The sequence below is a fragment of the Medicago sativa genome, chromosome 3 (assembly GCF_051527215.1).
Source record: "Medicago sativa cultivar Bolivia chromosome 3, Bolivia_mono, whole genome shotgun sequence".
NCBI classification, from domain to species: Eukaryota; Viridiplantae; Streptophyta; class Magnoliopsida; order Fabales; family Fabaceae; genus Medicago; species Medicago sativa.
In genome coordinates, this window is record NC_140751.1 from 38,586,308 (window position 1) to 38,613,151 (window position 26,844).

A 26,844-nucleotide genomic window follows, 5' to 3' on the forward strand; every position below is an offset into this window, starting at 1 on the left:
ACATACCAAAGAGCAATGAATTCGATGTTTCACGACTTCATAGAAGACTTTATGCAAGTCTACATCGATGACATAGTAGTTAAATCCTCATCACAGGATAGGCACTTAGATCATTTACGCCGGTCATTCGAAAGAATGCGGCAATATGGATTGAAAATGAATCCATTAAAATGTGCATTTGGTGTTTGCGCAGGTGATTTTTTAGGTTTTGTTGTCCACAAGAAAGGAATCGAAATAAATCAGAACAAAACCAAAGCAATAATGGAGACTAAAGCCCCTTCAACCAAGAAAGAATTGCAGTCTTTGTTGGGAAAAATCAACTTTCTCAAAAGGTTCATATCAAACCTAAGTGGCAAAACGCAAGCATTTGCGCCACTGCTTCATCTGAAGAAACACGATACGTTCAAATGGGGACCAGAGCACCAGAAGGCTTTCGATGAGATCAAGTCTTACTTGATGAACCCTCCTATTTTGTCACCTCTTTTAAAAGATAGAAAGATGAAATTGATATAGCAACATCTGAAAGTACTATGGGAAGTATGTTATCACAAGAGGATGAAGATGGCGTAGAGAGAGCCATTTATTATCTTAGTAGGGTACTGAATGATGCTGAAACAAGATATCACCCCAGTGAAAAATTATGTCTTTGTTTGTATTTCTCATGTACAAAACTTAAGCATTATATAAAGCCTTTTGATGTTTGTGTTTACTCTCATTTCGATATAATTAAACATATGTTGTCAAAACCTATTTTGCATAGTAGATTGGGGAAATGGGCTTTAGCACTTACGGAATATTCATTGACTTATCAATCTTTGAAATCCGTTAAAGGCCAAATTGTGGCTGATTTTATTGCTGATCATTCGGTGGAAGAACCGTTGCCTAGGGGCATCGAAAATCAGTGCTGGAACTTATATTTCGATGGGTCTAGTCATAAAAATGGCGTTGGAATCGGGATGGTGATTGTCTCGCCAGACGACACTAAAACTAAGTATAAGTTTCGAATTAACCAATTTTGTTCGAACAACGAGGCTGAATAGGAGGCCTTAATTATCGGTTTGGAGATCTTACTCGAACTGGGGGCAAAAAACATAAAAATCAAAGGAGATTCAGAATTAGTGTTGAGACAATTGACCAAAGAATACAAATGCGTCAAGGAAGGTTTAATTCTATACCTCACCATAGCAAATGCGTTACTCAAACGTTTTGTCCATGTCGAAATAAGACATATTCCCCGAATGGAGAATCAAGAATCAAATGACCTTGCTCAAGCAGCTTCTGGATATAAGGTTTTGAAAGATCAAGAGCAGGAGCCAATCGAGATCAGGACTAAGCGTAGTTCGAAAGAATCTCTCCCCAGCAAATTGTCAACACCAAAACTTGGGGGCATGGAGGCATCTCATAGACAAATACAAGGTACAAATTTGGTCGAAATTTTGGTTGTTAACAATTTATCCGATAATGATTGGCGAAAGCCCATTGTTAGTTATCTCGAAAATCCCGATGGTACAACTTGTCGAAAAATAAAATATAAAGCCTTGAGCTACGTGATTGTGGGGAACGATTTGTTCAAAAAGACTCCAGAGGGAGTTTTACTTAAATGTCTTGGAGAAACCGAGGCATATTTAGCTGTTTCCAATACTCACAGTGGAGCATATGGTACGCATCAAGTGGGCCATAAATTACTGCACTATTTGTGCTTGATTTTTCGGCACTTGATTGACTTGCTCCTCTACGAGGTTTTCTGTTGGCCTCACATTTACATTTTGAGGCACATGTATATTTCGCATTGGGGGAGCGCCAAAGAAATTGGTGATTTGCTCGATTTGGGTGGACAGCGCTTGGTAACTTTTGTTGATATCTCGGATTAACGGATTAATTACTGCACTCATCTGTTGAGTTGCCAAGTTAACCATTTCATGATTGGTCCCCTCCATTTGTTGCCTTAAGGCGGCTAGGGAAGCGTTAGTCAATGACTATTGGGGTGTTCGATAAGCAACGCTTACCCCAGGATTGAACAACTGGGGCATTGATACGTTTAAACTTTACGAGAAAGTAGATGGGTTCGTATGTAGGCCTTGCATCAAGGAGGATGGCATACCATATGCCATACTTCTATGGCTAGTGCCAAAATTCCAAAGTCCCTGGGTTGATACATTGCCTGGTGTTGGAATGGCATGTGAGGCCTGGCGGCCATCGAAGCCGTTGTATGCATAGGTGAAGAGACTTGCGAAGGAGCAGTTGATCCCACTGGTGTAACGCCCATTTCAATTATTTAATTATTTTAATTGAGTTTTAAGATATATTTATATGATTGACGTGATTTATATGAGTTTTTAGATTATATTTATATAATCGATGTGATTTATGTGATTTATATAAATTATGTGATTTTAGAGAATTTTATGAGATGTTGTGACTTATTTTATTATTTAATAAAATAAGATTTGAAAATAAAATAAATATTGAGTTGTGGGGCTGTTTTGTGAATTTAAAAAGTTTGGTGTAGAAATATATTTGTTATTTTGTGTAGAAATATATATGTAGAAAGTTTGGTGTAGAAATATATTTGTTATTTTGTGTAGAAATATATATGTTATCTGGTGTAGAAATATATTTGTTATTTTGTGTAGAAATTTTTTTGGTTATTTGATGTAGAGATATATTTGTTATTTGGTGTTAAAATATTATATACATATATATTTTGATGAAATATGCTATTATGTGTTATTTGGTGTATTAATATTATTTAGTGGGAGAATATATTTAGTGGAAGAATATATTTAGTGAGAGAATACATTTAGTGGAAGAATATATTTAGTGGAAGAATATATTTAGTGGAGAAATATAATTATTTAGAATAAAGAGGCTTTGAGGCAGAGTTAGAAAATAAGGATTACGTGCAAACTGTTTTGGAGAAAGATGAGAAACCTAGAGAAGAGAAGAGTCAGAGAAGGAGAAGATTGTAGAACTTTGCTGTCAATTAATCTAAGGTAAGGGTGAGACTAACTCTCAGTAATATTAAGTCTGTAATTCTGATAATTAGATGTAACATGTTGTAGGTTGAGTTTGTGAGAGAGATTTGATGATTAGATGATGAAAACTTGTTGAATTGATGTAGAAATTGTGTACAGACCTTAGGATGATAATTAGAATCAGTTTTGAAGGATAAATATTTATTTATTCAGTTTATGTTTTTAGAAAAAGAATGTGACATTCCGTTTAAGTTGAATTATTCTAATTTTTATTATGAAATTTTTATGTTGGGAAAACGGGGTGTTACAATTGGTATCAGAGCAGGTCTGTCCATCCGGCCAAGTAGATGAGTCGTTGTGTTGTGTGACGGTTGAATACTGTCATTGTGTTTTCTAATTAATGGTTATGTTTTATTATGTGATCATGTTTAACTGACTAACCTTAATGTGGTTTTTGTGTAATGTTTGAAGTTACTATTTTGTTATACATTGTTTAAGATATTTAAGTAATAATTAAATTCATTTTTCTCTTGTGCTTTGAATTTCGAGGACGAAATTCTTTTAAGGGGGGTAGAGTTGTAACGCCCATTTCGATTATTTAATTATTTTAAATGAGTTTTAAGATATATTTATATGATTGACGTGATTTATATGAGTTTTTAGATTATATTTATATAATCGATGTGATTTATGTGATTTATATGAATTATGCGATTTTAGAGAATTTTATGAGATGTTGTGACTTATTTTATTATTTAATAAAATAAGATTTGAAAATAAAATAAATATTGAGTTGTGGGGCTGTTTTGTGAATTTAGAAAGTTTGGTGTAGAAATATATTTGTTATTTTGTGTAGAAATATATATGTAATCTGGTGTAGAAATATATTTGTTATTTTGTGTAGAAATATATTTGTTATTTGGTGTTAAAATATTATATACGTATATATTTTGATGAAATATGCTATTATGTGTTATTTGGTGTATTAATATTATTTAGTGGGAGAATATATTTAGTGGAAGAATATATTTAGTGAGAGAATATATTTAGTGGAAGAATATATTTAGTGGAGAAATATATTTAGTGGAGAAATATAATTATTTAGAATAAAGAGGCTTTGGGGCAGAGTTAGAAAATAAGGATTACGTGCAAACTGTTTTGGAGAAAGAGGAGAAACCTAGAGAAGAGAAGAGTCAGAGAAGGAGAAGATTGTAGAACCTTGCTGTCAATTAATCTAAGGTAAGAGTGTGACTAACTCTCAGTAATATTAAGTCTGTAATTCTGATAATTAGATTTAACATGTTGTAGGTTGAGTTTGTGAGGTTTTGAGAATTAGGGTTTTGAGAGAGATTTGATGATTAGATGATGAAAACTTGTTGAATTGATGTAGAAATTGTGTACAGACCTTAGATAATCATTAGGATGATAATTAGAATCAGTTTTGAAGGATAAATATTTATTTATTCGAGGACGAATTTTTTTTTAAGGGGGGTAGAATGTAATATCCCGCCTGTCAGTAACGGAATATTACCAGTCGATGGTGCCAGAGAAGTAAGTTCATGGAAAATAAGTATGATGGAAATTTTTATTATGTGATGTTAGCTCATTACGTAATAATTATTAGTGTCGGATTTAAAACCTTTAAGGCAAGGGCAAATTGGTAATTGCACTCAAAGAGATATTTATTGGATTTTGGCACAAAATATCTTCATAATCATTTTTCTTTCTCTCTCTAGGGTTTGAAGTTGGGAACATCTCTCCCTTCTCTCTCCTCTCCCACGCCATCTCTCCCTTCTCTTCCTACCTCATCAAATCATAAAACCTTCTTCCTCAAAGATTCCTAAGTTAGGGTTGGATCATTCAACATGATTTTCTTCTTCTCCTCCCTCAAGAACAATTAGAAGCCTTGGTTAATTTCACTACTACTACTTCTTCTTCTTCTTCTTCTTCTTCTCCTCACCAAAGGAAGTCTTTGAAGCTATGGTTTGTTTATGCTTTGGGTTCTTTGTTGATTCACAACTTTATCACAACAAGAGAAATTCATGAAGAATTAGGGATTTGGTGAAAGCTTTGGGTTAGAGTATAAACTCAAAGATTTATGATCAAGTAAGGGATGAAGATGCTAGAGATTGCAAGAAAACATCAAGATAATAAAGATTTGGGTTGAACATAAGGAAGTGATCAAGCTAGGGTTTTGAGCTTTTATGAGCTTGGGAATCGTTGATGCTTCAAGGGCTTGCAAGGTGAGTTCCTTAGTTAGTTCCCACCCTTGGGCTTATGTGATTTATGCTTGCAAGAAAACATATAGTTATTTAAAGTTTTACATAGAAAATATTACCTCAATTGTATGCCATTCTTGTTTGACTTGTGAACACTTGCTGAATCCATGTTCTAAAGGTTTCTAATGATTCTAAGGGTCATATAACATTTATAGATGCTTGGGTTGAGGTTTTTGGGTCAAAAATGCCATTTTTAGGGGTGCTGGACTGTCCTAACTCGCCACGGCGAGTAAATAGCTCACTAGGCGAGCTAGAAGGCCGAACAGGGGGTTCTGCTCGCCTCCTACTCGCCATGGCGAGTAGTAGCTCGCCTCCCCAGTAAGTTCACTGGCCTAGGCGAGTAAGTAGTGCCATCTGGTGCTGCTTGCTCGTTTTAGGCAGATTCGGTGATTTTCGTTCCGAATCTTTTGTCCATTCTTTTAATAAGGCAAACCCCTCAATCCCAGATCCTAAATGTTAATCTTTGAAAGAAAACTCCCTTATAAATGAAGCAAGTGTTTGACAAGTGTATTCAAGCATGGCACACGAGAGATGATACGATAAGAATCGGGTAGCAAGATATTCCTTAAGCAAGGGGAAAACTAGAGCCTCGACATAGTAGTCGAGAACTAGCATGTTAGCAAGAATCACTAGGGTGATTAGGAGCGAAGTATGTTAACTTTGCACATGACCAAGATAGATGTAGCAAGCTTTAAGTTGTGGATAGGATAGATATTCCTCCACCATGTTTATGAATGAACAAGTATGAACACTTACCGTAAATCGGATCGACTCAAGGGTTCGAGGTAATAAGTAAGCAAGTATGAATATGTTTAAGTATACGTACGACAAGACCATAACAGTATAAGTAGGTGGCATGTCTCTTGCTATCCGCATCAGGGGGATACAAGGGGTTCTCTTTTGAGAACGATTCAAGCCGTAAGGGACCCGCATGTCACCGAAAACGCAAGACTAAGATTATAACCGCATGGCGGAGTTCGTGTCTCTTGTTATCCACGCCAGGGGAATACGGGAGGTTCTCGACCTAAGGGGAATGGTTCAAGCCGCAAGGGACCCACACGACACCGAGGGAGTCCGATGTACGTACATCGGTCATGTTGGGATTGTACTCGGGGTTACTCCACCCGGGACTTTCCGTAAAATGAATCAAGATAATATTGTTTGTTCAACGCTAACATAATGATTAATGAACTTAGATGCGATTATGATATGATTATGATCACGAATGAACTCATGTATGAATATGTTATGTACAAGTACAAGTTAAGTAAAGAATGTAATGCCGATGACGTTCTTAGGTTTCCCTAATCGTCCGGCTTAGGATGGTGTCATGAATATGTTACTTGAAGACCTCGATGCGTTTACCGTATCTTGGCGTAGTGGTCTTAGGTTCCCTTGACCGCCATGACACATAAGATTATAGTAGGCCTATAACAAGTAAGAGGAAGTTAAGACGGTCCTAGTATGTACAACCGTCTAAGCATGCAAGTCCCCACACACGTATAATCAACCGTCAGGTTGTAAAGTAGACACATGGTGACCGTAGGTTTCCCGTGAGGTTGCCTATAGCCTAGGATTAGGTGGAACTCACTGAGACATTATGTCTCATCCCAATCCTTATTTGTTTCAGATTCAGGTGGATTAGCAAGCTAGTAGCCGAATAGATGATGCGACAAGTGTTCGTTCGTACTTGCAGCTGGATGGTGTGGATTTTTAAAGGATGCTTTTGTTATGCTTTAGAAAAGTTAAGTTGTATTATCATCGTACGAACGCCCTTGTTGTCTTTTATATTCATTCGAAGTTTTATTGTTGTAAATTTTTAATGTATCCAGTACTAAATTAACGCACTTGCTAGACTTTCTAGATACGTCTAGTATGGGTGTTACATTTGGTATCAGAGCAGGTCGATTCAGACCGTGCCTTGGGTCATTAAGTTACAACAAGGAAGTGAGACCATTGGGTTCCAGGTAAATGTTTTAATTGTTGATGTTAGTTGAGCCTGATCAACTCAATTTAACACTCGACGGTTAGAACGGATGCCTGAGAGCTGAATAGGACCAGGAGGAACGAAGTATGTGATGAAGATGATTTGAGAAGGTAGAAACTCGGATTAAGAATAGTAAGAGTCAGATCGTGCCAAATGGTGGTCGGTGGGCTAATCCGTTTAAGTATGATTTCTCTGGGAATGCAAGGTTATGTCAAGATGGGTTGATCCGACAACATTTGGGAAGTTGTTAAAGATATTTTGTATACCCGTAAGTGAAGAATTTGGAAATGTTTAAGAGTGACCGGGAGCTTCGGTAAGAGTCGTTGTTGGAGCAAGACTGTGTTATGGAAGGGAAATAAATATTTCTGGAATGTAAGTACGAGGTTACAAGATAAGGAGAAGTCAACATATGTTGATAGAATTGGTAAGTTCTCAGAGATAGAGGTTTGTGAATGAAGCCAAGGATTGGAATGCCCAGAGAGGATATGGTTCTAATGTTGGAATGTTGATCGAGTCAACAGAGAACAAGTCAAACCGTTCGCAGCAGATTAAGTTAAGATTTTATGTAGATATTTTATGATATCAGGATTAAGGCCATAATTTCTGATGTGCCGAGAATTGAATCGAATGATGATGATGTTTGTCATGCATATGGTATGAATGTTTTAAGGATGTTGAGGATGGATAATGTGTATAGGTTGCTTGAGAAATAATTTTTTTTTATGAAAAACACGTTTTCCAGAAAACTGGGTTGAAGAAACTCGCCGATAGTGAATGTGGGGCGACATTTTTAGTTCCTTCAAAAACTGTTAGTTCGTCCCAAAAGTCCGTAGTGACTATTGAAGAGTTGTCTTCACAGCCTTTTTGCAATAATACTTTTTATAACATTAAGTAATGAATGCACATTACATTCTAAAATTTTAAAGGAAAAAGAGCATGAACAACCATTAACGGAATCGATTCAGTTTAAGGTAACTTTGGAGATTAATGTGTCAAGAGTTTAAAGGAGTTTAGATCAAGAGCTTGGAGGACCCGGTATATGGAACGGACGTTATGGATGTGAAGACAGGAAGTAAGGAGTAAAGTGGTTAAGAGTTATATTAGATCACAAGATTCTCAGGTTTTGTGGAGTATTAATTACCCCTCGAATCTATGATTTGCTTAATTAACTTACTAAGGCTCGTTACCATGATGAATTTGATTTTTGCAAAGTTTATAAGATTTTAGAAAAGATACACGCATATGGATGATTGGAATTGGTGTTCATAAATTTTAAATGGAATTATGTAGGTACCGGTCGATTACCACACATGTAAAATAATTTGAACACTTGGAGCACGACTCGATGACACTGTTGTGTTATCAACTCGTTCCATGAAATTTTATGGTAAAGACCGAGACCCAAAATTCAATATTTTATATATATATATATATATATATATATATATATATATAAAATAAAGAAACATCAACATCAATGATCCGTGTGCAAATTTATGAAATTTTCTTCAAGAAGAAAATTAACGAGCTAGCATTGGTAAGATTAAGCAAAGCATAGCATGCGAGAAACGAAGATGCAAGTAGGAGGTTCAAGAAAGGTATGCACGATGTTCATTATGAGCATGCTATGGGAATTTAAGTAAGTTCAACCACAAGAAGGTAATATGAGAATACGGTAGGTCTATCATGAGATTCAATCTAACAAGGCCTTATGAAAAGTAAAATGCGACATTGGATGTCACATGAATGGTTTTTAAAAGAATTTAGGATAATGATAAAGCGTAAGAAAAGGAATGAGAAGTTTCACTCGTCTCAATAGAATAGAGTATTGGTCAAAACCAAACGGGTGGAAATCAGAGTTGTGCAACGGAAGTGAACTGGATAAATGTTCATAGTAAAGAAGCTTAATGAGAAGTATTATGAGACGGGCAAACTATACTCGGAACGTTGATTAAGTAATGAAACTTTTGCAAACAAAGACGAATAAGGTAAGGATATATGGATGTGTTCAGCTAATTAAATATGAGAGGTTGAAGTTACTAAAATGAAGAAATCAGGTTGTTATTGGTGATATCAAGCTCGTGCAAGAATGGTTAATCGAATAGACAAGAATTCACTTCCGAAGTTTAAGAATTTTATCACGTAAGGAATTACGATTCATGAGTTATGTATGATGAAATTCATACTCTCCGATGCCATGATTGTTAAATGATGACGTTACTTGCTTGAATGGTGCTAAACCAGGATTTTTCAACTTTTAAAGTGAAAATGGGTATTAAGGGACTTGGAAACGAATTATTCTAAAAACATGATATTTTCGTTTTCTAAACCGATGACACATGTCATAAGTGAGTACGTTCACTTAAGACGTGCGGACTTCCGAATCAACTCGTCAGTGACGAGTCTAGACGAGATTCAACCTTTTTCAGAACATAGAAACTCGTCCTGTGGTTCTGCAGTACCGTTATCGGTTTGGATTCAAAATGTTTTCTTTAAAAAGGAAATACATATATTCATTCCAAGGATCCGTATACCAATGATTATAAGATTTCTTAAAGTAAAAAGATAGAACAAGTATCGTTATTATCTGACAATATGTGGCATGAGAAAGTATGTAATGTACAATGGGAAATAAAGTTTGACGAAATGGATAACGATGTTCTCTAAAAGGACGTCTGAGATGTACAAGTATATGTTAAAGGATATTCAAATGGAAATGGTTTTAGTCGGAGAGTTGTAGAGCAGGTGAACTAAAAGATCGGCTATTGAATGTTAAGTATGATGAAAAAGTTTAAAGTTGCTTATCCATATCAAGTTATATGAGATTATGTAGAGATCGGAAGATTTTTCCTAAGGTTCTGAAGAGGGATTCATGGAATCGTTTAGTAAGTAATGTAAGTAAGAGATAGGTGTCTCAAGTTACGTAAGGAAAAGTATGTATGCGCCAAGTGTTTACACAATACGATATTTATGATGCAATTGAGCACTGCAGGGCAAATCCTGAGCGTTTCAGATAATGATAAGATACCTATATGAATGATTTACCCTAAGCAGGTAAGATGTGGATCCGAAATATCTGGATCAATATGCCATAAGTATAAGTTTTGATCATGATGTTTTAGGTTAAGTTAAGACTATGAGAAGAATGATTCCGACGATGCAAGGATTATTTCAAGATGTTATGTTTGAACTCGTTACATGTTAAGTGATCTCTAAATTTCGAGGACGAATTTTTTTTTAAGGGGGGTAGAATGTAATATCCCGCCTGTCAGTAACGGAATATTACCAGTCGATTGTGCCAGAGAAGTAAGTTCATGAAAAATAAGTATGATGGAAATATTTATTATGTGATGTTAGCTCATTACGTAATAATTATTAGTGTCGGATTTAAAACGTTTAAGGCAAGGGCAAATTGGTAATTGCACTCAAAGAGATATTTATTGGATTTTGGCACAAAATATCTTCATAATCATTTTTCTTTCTCTCTCTAGGGTTTGAAGTTGGGAACATCTCTCCCTTCTCTCTCCTCTCCCACGCCATCTCTCCTTTCTCTTCCTACCTCATCAAATCATAAAACCTTCTTCCTCAAAGATTCCTAAGTTAGGGTTGGATCATTCAACATGATTTTCTTCTTCTCCTCCCTCAAGAACAATTAGAAGCCTTGGTTAATTTCACTACTACTTCTTCTTCTTCTTCTTCTTCTTCTCCTCACCAAAGGAAGTCTTTGAAGCTATGGTTTGTTTATGCTTTGGGTTCTTTGTTGATTCACAACTTTATCACAACAAGAGAAATTCATGAAGAATTAGGGATTTGGTGAAAGCTTTGGGTTAGAGTATAAACTCAAAGATTTATGATCAAGCAAGGAATGAAGATGCTAGAGATTGCAAGAAAACATCAAGATAATAAAGATTTGGGTTGAGCATAAGGAAGTGATCAAGCTAGGGTTTTGAGCTTTTATGAGCTTGGGAATCGTTGATGCTTCAAGAGCTTGCAAGGTGAGTTCCTTAGTTAGTTCCCACCCTTTGGCTTATGTGATTTATGCTTGCAAGAAAACATATAGTTATTTAAAGTTATACATAGAAAATATTACCCCAATTGTATGCCATGCTTGTTTGACTTGTGAACACTTGCTGAATCCATGTTCTAAAGGTTTCTAATGATTCTAAGGGTCATATAACATTTATAGATGCTTGGGTTGAGGTTTTTGGGTCAAAAATGCCATTTTTAGGGGTGCTGGACTGTCCTAACTCGCCACGGCGAGTAAATAGCTCGCTAGGCGAGCTAGAAGGCCGAACAGGGGGTTCTGCTCGCCTCCTACTCGCCATGGAGTGCAGTAGCTCGCCTCCCCAGTAAGTTCACTCGCCTAGGCGAGTAAGTAGTGCCATCTGGTGCTGCTTGCTCGTTTTAGGCAGATTCGGTGATTTTCGTTCCGGATCTTTTGTGCAGTCTTTTAATAAGGTAAACCCCTCAATCCAAGATCCTAAATGTTAATCTTTGAAAGAAAACCCCCTTATAAATGAAGCAAGTGTTTCACAAGTGTATTCAAGCATGGCACACGAGAGATGATACGATAAGAATCGGGTAGCAAGATATTCCTTAAGCAAGGGGAAAACTAGAGCCTCGACATAGTAGTCGAGAACTAGCATGTTAGCAAGAATCACTAGGGTGATTAGGAGCGAAGTATGTTAACTTTGCACATGACCAAGATAGATGTTGAAAGCTTTAAGTTGTGGATAGGATAGATATTCCTCCACCATGTTTATGAATGAACAAGGATGAACACTTACCGTAAATCGGATCGACTCAAGGGTCCGAGGTAATAAGTAAGCAAGTATGAATATGTTTAAGTATACGTACGACAAGACCATGACAAGTATAAGTAGGTGGCATGTCTCTTGCTATCCACATCAGGGGGATACAAGGGGTTCTCTTTTGAGAACGATTCAAGCCGTAAGGGACCCGCATGTCACCGAAAATGCAAGACTAAGATTATAACCGCATGGCGGTGTTCGTGTCTCTTGTTATCCACGCCAGGGGAATACGGGAGGTTCTCGACCTAAGGGGAATGGTTCAAGCCGCAAGGGACCCACACGACACCGAGGGAGTCCGATGTACGTACATCGGTCATGTTGGGATTGTACTCGGGGTTACTCCACCCGGGACTTTCCGTAAAATGAATCAAGATAATATTGTTTGTTCAACGCTAACATAATGATTAATGAACTTAGATGCGATTATGATATGATTATGATCACGAATGAACTCATGTATGAATATGTTATGTACAAGTACAAGTTAAGTAAAGAATGTAATGCCGATGACGTTCTTAGGTTTCCCTAATCGTCCGGCTTAGGATGGTGTCATGAATATGTTACTTGAAGACCTCGATGCGTTTACCGTATCTTGGTGTAGTGGTCTTAGGTTCCCTTGACCGCCATGACACATAAGATTATAGTAGGCCTATAACAAGTAAGAGGAAGTTAAGACGGTCCTAGTATGTACAACCGTCTAAGCATGCAAGTCCCCACACACGTATAATCAACCGTCAGGTTGTAAAGTAGACACATGGTGACCGTAGGTTTCCCGTGAGGTTGCCTATAGCCTAGGATTAGGTGGAACTCACTGAGACATTATGTCTCATCCCAATCCTTATTTGTTTCAGATTCAGGTGGATTAGCAAGCTAGTAGCCGAATAGATGATGCGACAAGTGTTCGTTCGTACTTGCAGCTGGATGGTGTGGATTTTTAAAGGATGCTTTTGTTATGCTTTAGAAAAGTTAAGTTGTATTATCATCGTACGAACGCCCTTGTTGTCTTTTATATTCATTCGAAGTTTTATTGTTGTAAATTTTTAATGTATCCAGTACTAAATTAACGCACTTGCTAGACTTTCTAGATACGTCTAGTATGGGTGTTACATTTGGTATCAGAGCAGGTCGATTCAGACCGTGCCGTGGGTCATTAAGTTACAACAAGGAAGTGAGACCATTGGGTTCCAGGTAAATGTTTTAATTGTTGATGTTAGTTGAGCCTGATCAACTCAATTTAACACTCGACGGTTAGAACGGATGCCTGAGAGCTGAATAGGACCAGGAGGAACGAAGTATGTGATGAAGATGATTTGAGAAGGTAGAAACTCGGATTAAGAATAGTAAGAGTCAGATCGTGCCAATCGGTGGGCTAATCCGTTTAAGTATGATTTCTCTGGGAATGCAAGGTTATGTCAAGATGGGTTGATCCGACAACATTTGGGAAGTTGTTAAAGATATTTTGTATACCCGTAAGTGAAGAATTTGGAAATGTTTAAGAGTGACCGGGAGCTTCGGTAAGAGTCGTTGTTGGAGCAAGACTGTGTTATGGAAGGGAAATAAATATTTCTGGAATGTAAGTACGAGGTTACAAGATAAGGAGAAGTCAACATATGTTGATAGAATTGGTAAGTTCTCAGAGATAGAGGTTTGTGAATGAAGCCAAGGATTGGAATGCCCAGAGAGGATATGGTTCTAATGTTGGAATGTTGATCGAGTCAACAGAGAACAAGTCAAACCGTTCGCAGCAGATTAAGTTAAGATTTTATGTAGATATTTTATGATATCAGGATTAAGGCCATAATTTCTGATGTGCCGAGAATTGAATCGAATGATGATGATGTTTGTCATGCATATGGTATGAATGTTTTAAGGATGTTGAGGATGGATAATGTGTATAGGTTGCTTGAGAAATAATTTTTTTTTATGAAAAACACGTTTTCCAGAAAACTGGGTTGAAGAAACTCGCCGATAGTGAATGTGGGGCGACATTTTTAGTTCCTTCAAAAACTGTTAGTTCGTCCCAAAAGTCCGTAGTGACTATTGAAGAGTTGTCTTCACAGCCTTTTTGCAATAATACTTTTTATAACATTAAGTAATGAATGCACATTACATTCTAAAATTTTAAAGGAAAAAGAGCATGAACAACCATTAACGGAATCGATTCAGTTTAAGGTAACTTTGGAGATTAATGTGTCAAGAGTTTAAAGGAGTTTAGATCAAGAGCTTGGAGGACCCGGTATATGGAACGGACGTTATGGATGTGAAGACAGGAAGTAAGGAGTAAAGTGGTTAAGAGTTATATTAGATCACAAGATTCTCAGGTTTTGTGGAGTATTAATTACCCTTCGAATCTATGATTTGCTTAATTAACTTACTAAGGCTCGTTACCATGATGAATTTGATTTTTGCAAAGTTTATAAGATTTTAGAAAAGATACACGCATATGGATGATTGGAATTGGTGTTCATAAATTTTAAATGGAATTATGTAGGTACCGGTCGATTACCACACATGTAAAATAATTTGAACACTTGGAGCACGACTCGATGACACTGTTGTGTTATCAACTCGTTCCATGAAATTTTATGGTAAAGACCGAGACCCAAAATTCAATATTTTATATATATATATATATATATATATATATATATATAAAATAAAGAAACATCAACATCAATGATCCGTGTGCAAATTTATGAAATTTTCTTCAAGAAGAAAATTAACGAGCTAGCATTGGTAAGATTAAGCAAAGCATAGCATGCGAGAAACGAAGATGCAAGTAGGAGGTTCAAGAAAGGTATGCACGATGTTCATTATGAGCATGCTATGGGAATTTAAGTAAGTTCAACCACAAGAAGGTAATATGAGAATACGGTAGGTCTATCATGAGATTCAATCTAACAAGGCCTTATGAAAAGTAAAATGCGACATTGGATGTCACATGAATGGTTTTTAAAAGAATTTAGGATAATGATAAAGCGTAAGAAAAGGAATGAGAAGTTTCACTCGTCTCAATAGAATAGAGTATTGGTCAAAACCAAACGGGTGGAAATCAGAGTTGTGCAACGGATGTGAACTGGATAAATGTTCATAGTAAAGAAGCTTAATGAGAAGTATTATGAGACGGGCAAACTATACTCGGAACGTTGATTAAGTAATGAAACTTTTGCAAACAAAGACGAATAAGGTAAGGATATATGGATGTGTTCAGCTAATTAAATATGAGAGGTTGAAGTTACTAAAATGAAGAAATCAGGTTGTTATTGGTGATATCAAGCTCGTGCAAGAATGGTTAATCGAATAGACAAGAATTCACTTCCGAAGTTTAAGAATTTTATCACGTAAGGAATTACGATTCATGAGTTATGTATGATGAAATTCATACTCTCCGATGCCATGATTGTTAAATGATGACGTTACTTGCTTGAATGGTGCTAAACCAGGATTTTTCAACTTTTAAAGTGAAAATGGGTATTAAGGGACTTGGAAACGAATTATTCTAAAAACATGATATTTTCGTTTTCTAAACCGATGACACATGTCATAAGTGAGTACGTTCACTTAAGACGTGCGGACTTCCGAATCAACTCGTCAGTGACGAGTCTAGACGAGATTCAACCTTTTTCAGAACATAGAAACTCGTCCTGTGGTTCTGCAGTACCATTATCGGTTTGGATTCAAAATGTTTTCTTTAAAAAGGAAATACATATATTCATTCCAAGGATCCGTATACCAATGATTATAAGATTTCTTAAAGTAAAAAGATAGAACAAGTATCGTTATTATCTGACAATATGTGGCATGAGAAAGTATGTAATGTACAATGGGAAATAAAGTTTGACGAAATGGATAACGATGTTCTCTAAAAGGACGTCTGAGATGTACAAGTATATGTTAAAGGATATTCAAATGGAAATGGTTTTAGTCGGAGAGTTGTAGAGCAGGTGAACTAAAAGATCGGCTATTGAATGTTAAGTATGATGAAAAAGTTTAAAGTTGCTTATCCATATCAAGTTATATGAGATTATGTAGAGATCGGAAGATTTTTCCTAAGGTTCTGAAGAGGGATTCATGGAATCGTTTAGTAAGTAATGTAAGTAAGAGATAGGTGTCTCAAGTTACGTAAGGAAAAGTATGTATGCGCCAAGTGTTTACACAATACGATATTTATGATGCAATTGAGCACTGCAGGGCAAATCCTGAGCGTTTCAGATAATGATAAGATACCTATATGAATGATTTACCCTAAGCAGGTAAGATGTGGATCCGAAATATCTGGATCAATATGCCATAAGTATAAGTTTTGATCATGATGTTTTAGGTTAAGTTAAGACTATGAGAAGAATGATTCCGACGATGCAAGGATTATTTCAAGATGTTATGTTTGAACTCGTTACATGTTAAGTGATCTCTAAATTTCGAGGACGAATTTTTTTTAAGGGGGTAGAATGTAATATCCCGCCTGTCAGTAACGGAATATTACCAGTCGATTGTGCCAGAGAAGTAAGTTCATGAAAAATAAGTATGATGGAAATATTTATTATGTGATGTTAGCTCATTACGTAATAATTATTAGTGTCGGATTTAAAACGTTTAAGGCAAGGGCAAATTGGTAATTGCACTCAAAGAGATATTTATTGGATTTTGGCACAAAATATCTTCATAATCATTTTTCTTTCTCTCTCTAGGGTTTGAAGTTGGGAACATCTCTCCCTTCTCTCTCCTCTCCCACGCCATCTCTCCTTTCTCTTCCTACCTCATCAAATCATAAAACCTTCTTCCTCAAAGATTCCTAAGTTAGGGTTGGATCATTCAACATGATTTTCTTCTTCTCCTCCCTCAAGAACAATTAGAAGCCTTGGTTAATTTCACTACTACTTCTTCTTCTTCTTCTTCTTCTTCTCCTCACCAAAGGAAGTCTTTGAAGCTATGGTTTGTTTATGCTTTGGGTTCTTTGTTGATTCACAACTTTATCACAACAAGAGAAATTCATGAAGAATTAGGGATTTGGTGAAAGCTTTGGGTTAGAGTATAAACTCAAAGATTTATGATCAAGCAAGGAATGAAGATGCTAGAGATTGCAAGAAAACATCAAGATAATAAAGATTTGGGTTGAACATAAGGAAGTGATCAAGCTAGGGTTTTGAGCTTTTATGAGCTTGGGAATCGTTGATGCTTCAAGAGCTTGCAAGGTGAGTTCCTTAGTTAGTTCCCACCCTTTGGCTTATGTGATTTATGCTTGCAAGAAAACATATAGTTATTTAAAGTTATACATAGAAAATATTACCCCAATTGTATGCCATGCTTGTTTGACTTGTGAACACTTGCTGAATCCATGTTCTAAAGGTTTCTAATGATTCTAAGGGTCATATAACATTTATAGATGCTTGGGTTGAGGTTTTTGGGTCAAAAATGCCATTTTTAGGGGTGCTGGACTGTCCTAACTCGCCACGGCGAGTAAATAGCTCGCTAGGCGAGCTAGAAGGCCGAACAGGGGGTTCTGCTCGCCTCCTACTCGCCATGGAGAGCAGTAGCTCGCCTCCCCAGTAAGTTCACTCGCCTAGGCGAGTAAGTAGTACCATCTGGTGCTGCTTGCTCGTTTTAGGCAGATTCGGTGATTTTCGTTCCGGATCTTTTGTGCAGTCTTTTAATAAGGTAAACCCCTCAATCCAAGATCCTAAATGTTAATCTTTGAAAGAAAACCCCCTTATAAATGAAGCAAGTGTTTCACAAGTGTATTCAAGCATGGCACACGAGAGATGATACGATAAGAATCGGGTAGCAAGATATTCCTTAAGCAAGGGGAAAACTAGAGCCTCGACATAGTAGTCGAGAACTAGCATGTTAGCAAGAATCACTAGGGTGATTAGGAGCGAAGTATGTTAACTTTGCACATGACCAAGATAGATGTTGAAAGCTTTAAGTTGTGGATAGGATAGATATTCCTCCACCATGTTTATGAATGAACAAGGATGAACACTTACCGTAAATCGGATCGACTCAAGGGTCCGAGGTAATAAGTAAGCAAGTATGAATATGTTTAAGTATACGTACGACAAGACCATGACAAGTATAAGTAGGTGGCATGTCTCTTGCTATCCACATCAGGGGGATACAAGGGGTTCTCTTTTGAGAACGATTCAAGCCGTAAGGGACCCGCATGTCACCGAAAATGCAAGACTAAGATTATAACCGCATGGCGGTGTTCGTGTCTCTTGTTATCCACGCCAGGGGGATACGGGAGGTTCTCGACCTAAGGGGAACGGTTCAGGCTGCAAGGGACCCGCACGACACCAAGGGAGTCCGATGTACGTACATCGGTCATGTTGGGATTGTACTCGGGGTTACTCCACCCGGGACTTTCCGTAAAATGAATCAAGATAATATTGTTTGTTCAACGCTAACATAATGATTAATGAACTTAGATGCGATTATGATATGATTATGATCACGAATGATCTCATGTATGAATATGTTATGTACAAGTACAAGTTAAGTAAAGAATGTAATGCCGATGACGTTCTTAGGTTTCCCTAATCGTCCGGCTTAGGATGGTGTCATGAATATGTTACATGAAGACCTCGATGCGTTTACCGTATCTTGGCATAGTGGTCTTAGGTTCCCTTGACCGCCATAACACATAAGATTATAGTAGGCCTATAACAAGTAAGAGGAAGTTAAGACGGTCCTAGTATGCACAACCGTCTAAGCATGCAAGTCCCCACACACGTATAATCAACCGTCAGGTTATAAAGTAGACATGTGGTGACCGTAGGTTTCCCGTGAGGTTGCCTATAGCCTAGGATTAGGTGGAACTCACTGAGACATTATGTCTCATCCCAATCCTTATTTGTTTTAGATATCAGGTGGATTAGCAAGCTAGTAGCCGAATAGATGATGCGACAAGTGTTCATTCGTACTTGCAGCTAGATGGTGTGGATTTTTAAAGGATGCTTTTATTATGCTTTAAAAAAGTTAAGTTGTATTATCATCGTACGAACGCCCTTGTTGTCTTTTATATTCATTCGAAGTTTTATTGTTGTAAATTTTTAATGTATCCAGTACTAAATTAACGCACTTGCTAGACTTTCTAGATACGTCTAGTATGGGTGTTACATTACAACAGGTGATATTACGGTCTCTATAGTACTAGATGGGATTGACTGTGTACCACCCTGTTAAACTGGCGGGTTGGTTGTTGTACCTGATGTATTGGCGGCATTCGTTGCCGCAGTATGTATACCAGGGGGAGGACGCGTCATTTCCGGAAGTTGTTTTTTATTCCTCAATCACATACACAACACAAACCAACAACACAAACCAACAATATTAATCGAATAAATTTCAAAAGGAAACTTATAAACAAAAAGCACAAAATGTCCCACTGGGCGTGCCAATTCGTTTACACTGATTTTTGGTAAACCGCTGGTTTAGAATTATTTAATTGCAAGATCAACCAGTAAATCTTAAGGACATATTGTGTTTGTTATTTTCCAGAAATTTATTATTGTTCTTGAAGAACTAGATAAAAAGAAGTAAATAAAACAATCGAATTCAACCCAGTTGAATTCAATCGAAGTTATGTTAAATAAAAATAAGTGAATTGCGCAAAAGAAACAAGTAAATTGTAAAGACATTTAAAAAAATGAACTTAAATTGCATTGACTGAATGTAAATTGGTACACATGTTCATACATTGCAACTTGTGACTCGTTTCTCTCTTCCATACGGATGATTTGAGTGTAAGTTTTGTGTATGATTGGATTGTGACCACTTTCCCTTGCGAGAAACTACTATTTATACTAATAGAAATAACTACCTAAATTTGAATTTGAAACTAAAACTGCTATAAACTAAAATAGTTATCTATTCGATTTGAATTTCGAATATATGTGCCTTGGAAATATCTGTTGCTTGACCTTATCTGAAACAAATTGCTCTTCGATACTCACGTCTGTCGAATTGAAACACCGCTTCGAGCATTTCCAGCAAGTCCAACTTCAATTTAAATACATAAGAATAAGAGAGCATTCTTTATTTCTTCGATTATAAGGTCAACCTTGGTTTGACTGCATTTAAGATAGCTCTTTAAAAATATGGCCTAACACTTATCAAAATATTATACACTTTTTTTTTATATGAAACATTAAATAATGAGCAATGCTATTTATCAAGAAAGATTTTATCAAGAAATTGTCCCGAAATTAATGTTAGCCAATAAAATCTCAGCTTGGCCGGAAATCATGGGGTGGTGGGTGTTATGTATTTTTTTTTTTTATGAAACTTTAATAAATAAGATTAAAATCTAAGGGTGATTATTCTGCCATGTCATTCTTGAATTCATCAAGAAAATCCATTCTTGATATCTAGCATTTTCCTTAAATAATTTAACATAATTTATTTGAATATATTTATGCTATATCAAAATATTATTATTACATTATTGACCAACTATGTAACCTTAAAAAAATCCAATTATGAAAAATCTGAATGTATATCCAATTATTATTACATGTAAAAAATAAATAGTTTTTGAACACAAAAAAACTGACATTGAAGCAATTTATGAGTTTGAATTATAAACAATAATAAAAATATAAGAGAATTTTGATATATTTTAGAGACTAGTATTTTGAGTTAGTAAAATGGTAAACATTGTTTCACAGGGAATGAAATTGCTTTTATTCGAAAATATTGAAAATAGTCATTTTCTTTTACGTGGTAAAGAATAATCTTTTTTGATAACAAATGATTTAGTGGCTGGCTTGGGATCTTGGAGTTTGTTCCTCTCAAGGTCTTAGGTTCGATTCCTTCTGATGCCAATTTCGGTGGACAAGTCCATACAAAACTTTGCTTTGGCTTTAAATAGGGTCCCCGCAAGTGGGCCGTAGGATTAATCCCCTCGGATTAGTCGGTTGTTAGACCGGATACCGAGTTTTTTTAAGAAAATAAATAAATAGAAAGGGAAGCAATCACTTAATATTATGTTTTTAGAATGTTCTTTTTTTTTTTTAGGATGTAAAGTCAAATTGTTACAACTAAACCAACATTTTCTCAAGGAATATTATTGCAATAACAAAATAAACATTAGAACGGGAAAGACATGAAATATGGTTAATTGTTGGAATGAACTCTATCCTTATGAAGAATTGCAATGAAATCTTAAATGTACTGATTGTGAAGATCTTTTGAACCGATAACCTTACTCATCTCTTTTGCGTTGTTTCTATAAGCACTTCCCTCCTCATGAACTATTGCCAACCTCAACGTCTGTGCTACACTCTCCTTAATAAATGACCCATCTTGCTCACTCCTTGGTACCTCAATAGCTACATTCTTTTCTACTAGCTACATTCGCTCAAGTGTTGAGCGTCTAGTTTCTTCCTGATGGAATAATCTAGGCCACCAGTGGCCATTTCGACTAACTCATGTTTAGGCACTTGAGTGAAACATCTTGCCTTTAACAACCTGAATCTATTGAGATAATCATCAATGGATTCAATGGAATTTCTCTTGACACTCGCCAGTTCCTTTAGACTTATCTTAGATTGGCCCACGTAGAATTGTTCATCGAATAACTTCTCTAATTGAGTCCGATTTTGGATCGAATGTGGTGTAAGAGTAGTAAACCACATGAAGACATTCTTTGTTAGAAAATTTGGAAAGTATTTCAACCTCAAATTCTCATCATTTTCTAGTTCTCCTGCCTCTGTCAAATATCGTACGATATGTTCGACAGTGGACTCACTGGTATCACTTGCAAACTTGGTGAACTTAGGAATTTTGTAACCCCTAGGAAGTTCAGACTGTAATATCAGTTCCGACAAAGGAGAAACAAAGTTTGGCCTATGAAGGCCAATATTTAAACCATTTTGAGTCATTATATTATCGACCAGTTCGGCTATATTATTATGTGCTCCTATGTTTTGTTGTTGGACATTCTGAACAACTTCATCGCCATCATGACTTCTATCCACTAATACCACATCAAGTTGACCTTGAATCACTAGCTCGACAGGTCAGGGTTGAGGCACAGGTTGTGGCCTCTGAACCATTGGTTCGATCAACCACAACGGTTGTTGGTTCTGGACTTATAGAACTGATTGGTAAACAGGTTGTGGAGGAGCAAAGAAGTCTGCTATCCTCCCCATTTGTGTGGTTAGGGCTTGGTAACTCCAGTTTCTGTCCCGTATTAAAGGGCTAAACATGGTACCAATTTGTTGTGTTAAAATATTAACCATTCGTGATTACTCTCATCCATTTGTTGTCTTAACAGATTCATCGAATCTGTTGTTAAGGGTGGTAGAGTACTTCGACCGAAAATGCTAGAACTTGAGGGACTATGTACGTTGCGCATTGCGAACAGATTTTCTTGGTCTACAAATGCGAACACACTATTATGCACATTTGCCATCATCGAAGTTGGCATACCATATGGTTGTTCCCTAGGAAGCTTCTGTACATTTGTGTTTCGATCAGCACACTAAAGGAGAACTTGGGACACTAGTAGTCAAAGGAACACCAGCAGTGAATGGGGGCACAAAGGTTCCCATTTCTGGCCGTGTCATTGCAGAAGACGTCGAAACAGTTGAGGGAGCAGTTACTCCCGTTTTCGTCGAAACTGGCATAGCCATGGTTGCCCCCACGGCGGTCGACATGTTTAAATCTCCCAAAGGAGTAGTCGCTTGTAAAGATTGTGCTTGTGAAGACGGTTGTGAAGAGGATCAATTGGCACGAGCCATAGATTTACCACTTCTCAAATGCATACACAAACAATTTGGTGTTTTTAGCAATAAAGTTACCCGAAAATAGTAACGAAATTCTAAAAACAGATCTCTCAAGGCGATGAGTTTTGAAAAAAGTTTTGAAAAACAGTTTTTTATGAAAATGTTTTTGAAAATCAATTGCACAAACAGGGTTCCACTAGGCATGCCAATTTGTTTGCATGTGTTTTCAGCAATCTACGGGCTAGTTCTGATTATTACAAGCGAGACCGAACTAGAAATCTCAGGACATGTTGTGCAAAGGTTTTGATCGAAAATGGTTTGAAAAAAGCCACGAAATGCACTCAGGTTTCTTAGAGAGCAGGACGGGTTTTAGAGTAAAAATGGCACTGTCTCTCGATAGGTTTGAGATTGCAAGTAAAAGCAAGATAAAATTAAAGGAAAGGGTAAAAGTTTAAACTCATAAACTTAAAGGAAATGTAAGATGCATTGCATTAAAAGTAAAGTGGTCTACAAATCAGTTTACATACATTCTGTATAACTCGTTTCCCTAGACGTCAGTAATTTGAGTGTTGTAGAATCTATATTTATACTATATATAAAGAAAACTACCCCTTTCAGCACACTTTTGGGTTGGACTTTTCTTTCCAAAAATACCCTTAATTTTAAATTTTAATTTTAAATACAAATAACACATGTAACAAATAGATATTAATAAATTTAATTTATGGAGGAAACTTACACACAATTCCTTATGAATTGTTCTTACTGTTAGCCAATTATAAAATAACATGTAGATTACTAATCTATCTCACTAATCATCCCCGTTAACCCTCTTTTACCTCCGTTAACCACAAATCAAACTCACAAAAAACTAGCAAAAAACAAAAACTCAAGTTACTTTTTTATCAGCCGATTTTATGTTGTACATCTGTGTTGTTCCCCTCAATACAACAGACAAAGATTGCCAGGTATTTTCATATCTCTTTCACAAAAAACAGTTTTTCCATATTATTTTATTACTTCCACAAAAATCAGTATTTCCATATTATTTTATTATTTTATTTTATTATTTTATTAATATAAGTTACTCTTCCTTAGCCTTTAATAAATTGTAACAAACGTGAGCAAAAAATAATAGTAAAGATTGGACTTTAAATCCTCTAAAAAAAATTAGTAACAAACGTGAACAAAAAAATAATGTTAAAGATTCGACTTTAAATCCTCTAAAAAAATATTAGTAACAAAAGTGAGCAAAAAATATTGTTAATGATTGGACTTTAAATCTTCTGAAAAAAAAAGATTAGTAACAAACGTGAGCAAAAAATAATGTTAAAGATTGAACTTTAAATCTTCTAAAAAAAATTTAGTAACAAACGTGAGCAAAATATAATGTTAAAGATTGGACTTTAAATCCTCTAAAAGAAGATTAGTAACAAACGTGAGCAAAAAATATTGTTAAAGATTGGACTTTAAATCCTCTAAAAAAAATATTAGTAACAAACTTGAGATATATTTTTTGTTAAAGATTTGAGTTGAAATACTCTAAAAAAAGATTAGTAACAAACGTGAGCAAAAAATAATGTTAAACATTGGACTTTAAATCTTCTGAAAAAAAGATTAGTAACAAACGTGAGCAAAAAATAATGTTAAAGATTGGACTTTAAATCTTCTAAAAAAAAATTAGTAACAACCGTGGGAAAAAAATAATGTTAAAGATTGAACTTTAAATCTTCTGAAAAAAAGATTAGTAACAAACGTGAGAAAAATATAATGTTAATGATTGTACTTTAAATCCTTTAAAAAAAAGTTTAATAACAAACGTGGGCAAAAAATAAGTGTAATGATTGGACTTTAAATCCTCTAAGAAAAGATTAGAACTCAAAATAATTTAGAAAAAGATTTGTTAGCGCTATATTAAATATTAATTATCTATCAGTTTCCAGGAGAAGAAAATAATTTGTTGTCATTTGATGAGGTTGAATGGGATACTCATAACTTATATCAACAGAAATCCCTAAACTCAATTGCTCAAAGAAGTATCCCACCAAATATTTTATAGCTAAAAAAGGTGCACCTTTGATGTTGTTGCGAAACATAGACCCTAGATATGGCTTGTGTAATGGGACACGATTGTTATCTCGTGGTTTATTTAAGAATATGTTGGATACGGAAATCCTAACAGAAAGCAATGATGGAAAAAGAGCATTCATGCCCAAAATTAAATTAAAAATAAATGTGAGTTCAGGACTTCCCTTTGTGCTTAGTAGAAAACAATTTCCTGTTAGACTAAGTTTTGCGATTACCATAAATAAGTCACAAAGGCAGACCATTCTCAATGTCGGAATCTATCTTCCACGACATGTTTTCAGCCGGTCAATTATATGTAGCTTTATCAAGAGGAATTTTTCAAAATTCAACAAAAGTTCTCATTAAAGAAGGGAAAATAGAAGGAGAAGATGGAGACTTAATTTTATATGCAGGCAAACTAAATAGGTTGAGTTCAAAAATAATTTTGTTGTATACCTTGACAATATTTTGTTTATAAATCAATATATCAATAATTTCCATTAATATTTTAAAATTTAAAAATTTTAATCAAAATTATACAGACATAATAAAATAATCACATGTGTTAGCGGAGTAAAAAGAGCGGACAGACAGACACAATAGTGCCCGTCATTCCGCTAGTTATATATAAAGAAATCTACCCCTTCAGCACAATTTTGGGTTGGACTTTTCTTTCCAAAAATACCCTTAATTTTTTATTTTAATTTTAAATACAAATAACACATGTAACAAATAGATAATAATAAATTTATTTTAAGGAAAAAACTTACACACAATTCCTTATGAACTATTTTTACTGTTAGCCAATTATAAAATAACACGTGGATTACTAATCCATGTCACTAATCGTCCCTGTTAACCCTCTTTTACCTCCGTTAACCACAGATCAAACTCACAAAAAACTAGCACAAAACAAAAACTCATGTTACTTTTTTATCAGCTGATTTTATCTTGTACATCTGTGTTGTTTCCCTCAATGCAACCGACAAAGATTGCCAAGTATTTTCATATCCCTTCCACAAAAAACAGTATTTCCATATTATTTTATTACTTTCACAAAAAACATTATTTCCATATTATTTTATTAATATAAGTTACTCTTCCTTAGCCTTTGATCAATTGTAAAAAACGTGAGCAAAAAATTATGGTAAAGATTGGACTTTAAATCCTCTAAAAAATATTAGTAACAAACGTGAGCAAAAAATAATGCTAAAGATTGGACTTTAAATCCTCAAAAAGAAGATTAGTAACAAACGTGAGCAAAAAATATTGTTAAAGATTGGACTTTAAATCCTCTAAAAAAAATATTAGTAACAAACTTGAGAAATATTTTTTGTTAAAGATTTGAGTTGAAATACTCTTAAAAAAGATTAGTAACAAACGTGAGCAAAAAATAATGTTAAAGATTGGACTTTAAATCTTCTGAAAAAAAGATTAGTAACAAACGTGAGCAAAAAATAATGTTAAAGATTGGACTTTAAATATTCTAAAAAAAAATTAGTAACAACCGTGGGAAAAAAATAATGTTAAAGATTGAACTTTAAATCTTCTGAAAAAAAGATTAGTAACAAACGTGAGAAAAATATAATGTTAATGATTGTACTTTAAATCCTTTAAAAAAAAGTTTAATAACAAACGTGGGCAAAAAATAAGTGTAATGATTGGACTTTAAATCCTCTAAGAAAAGATTAGAACTCAAAATATTTTAGAAAAAGATTTGTTAGCGCTATATTAAATATTAATTATCTATCAGTTTCCAGGAGAAGAAAATAATTTGTTGTCATTTGATGAGGTTGAAGGGGATACTCATAACTTATATCAACAGAAATCCCTAAACTCAATTGCTCAAAGAAGTATCCCACCAAATATTTTATAGGTAAAAAAGGTGCACCTTTGATGTTGTTGCGAAACATAGACCCTAGATATGGCCTGTGTAATGGGACACGATTGTTATCTCGTGGTTTATTTAAGAATATGTTGGATACGGAAATCCTAACA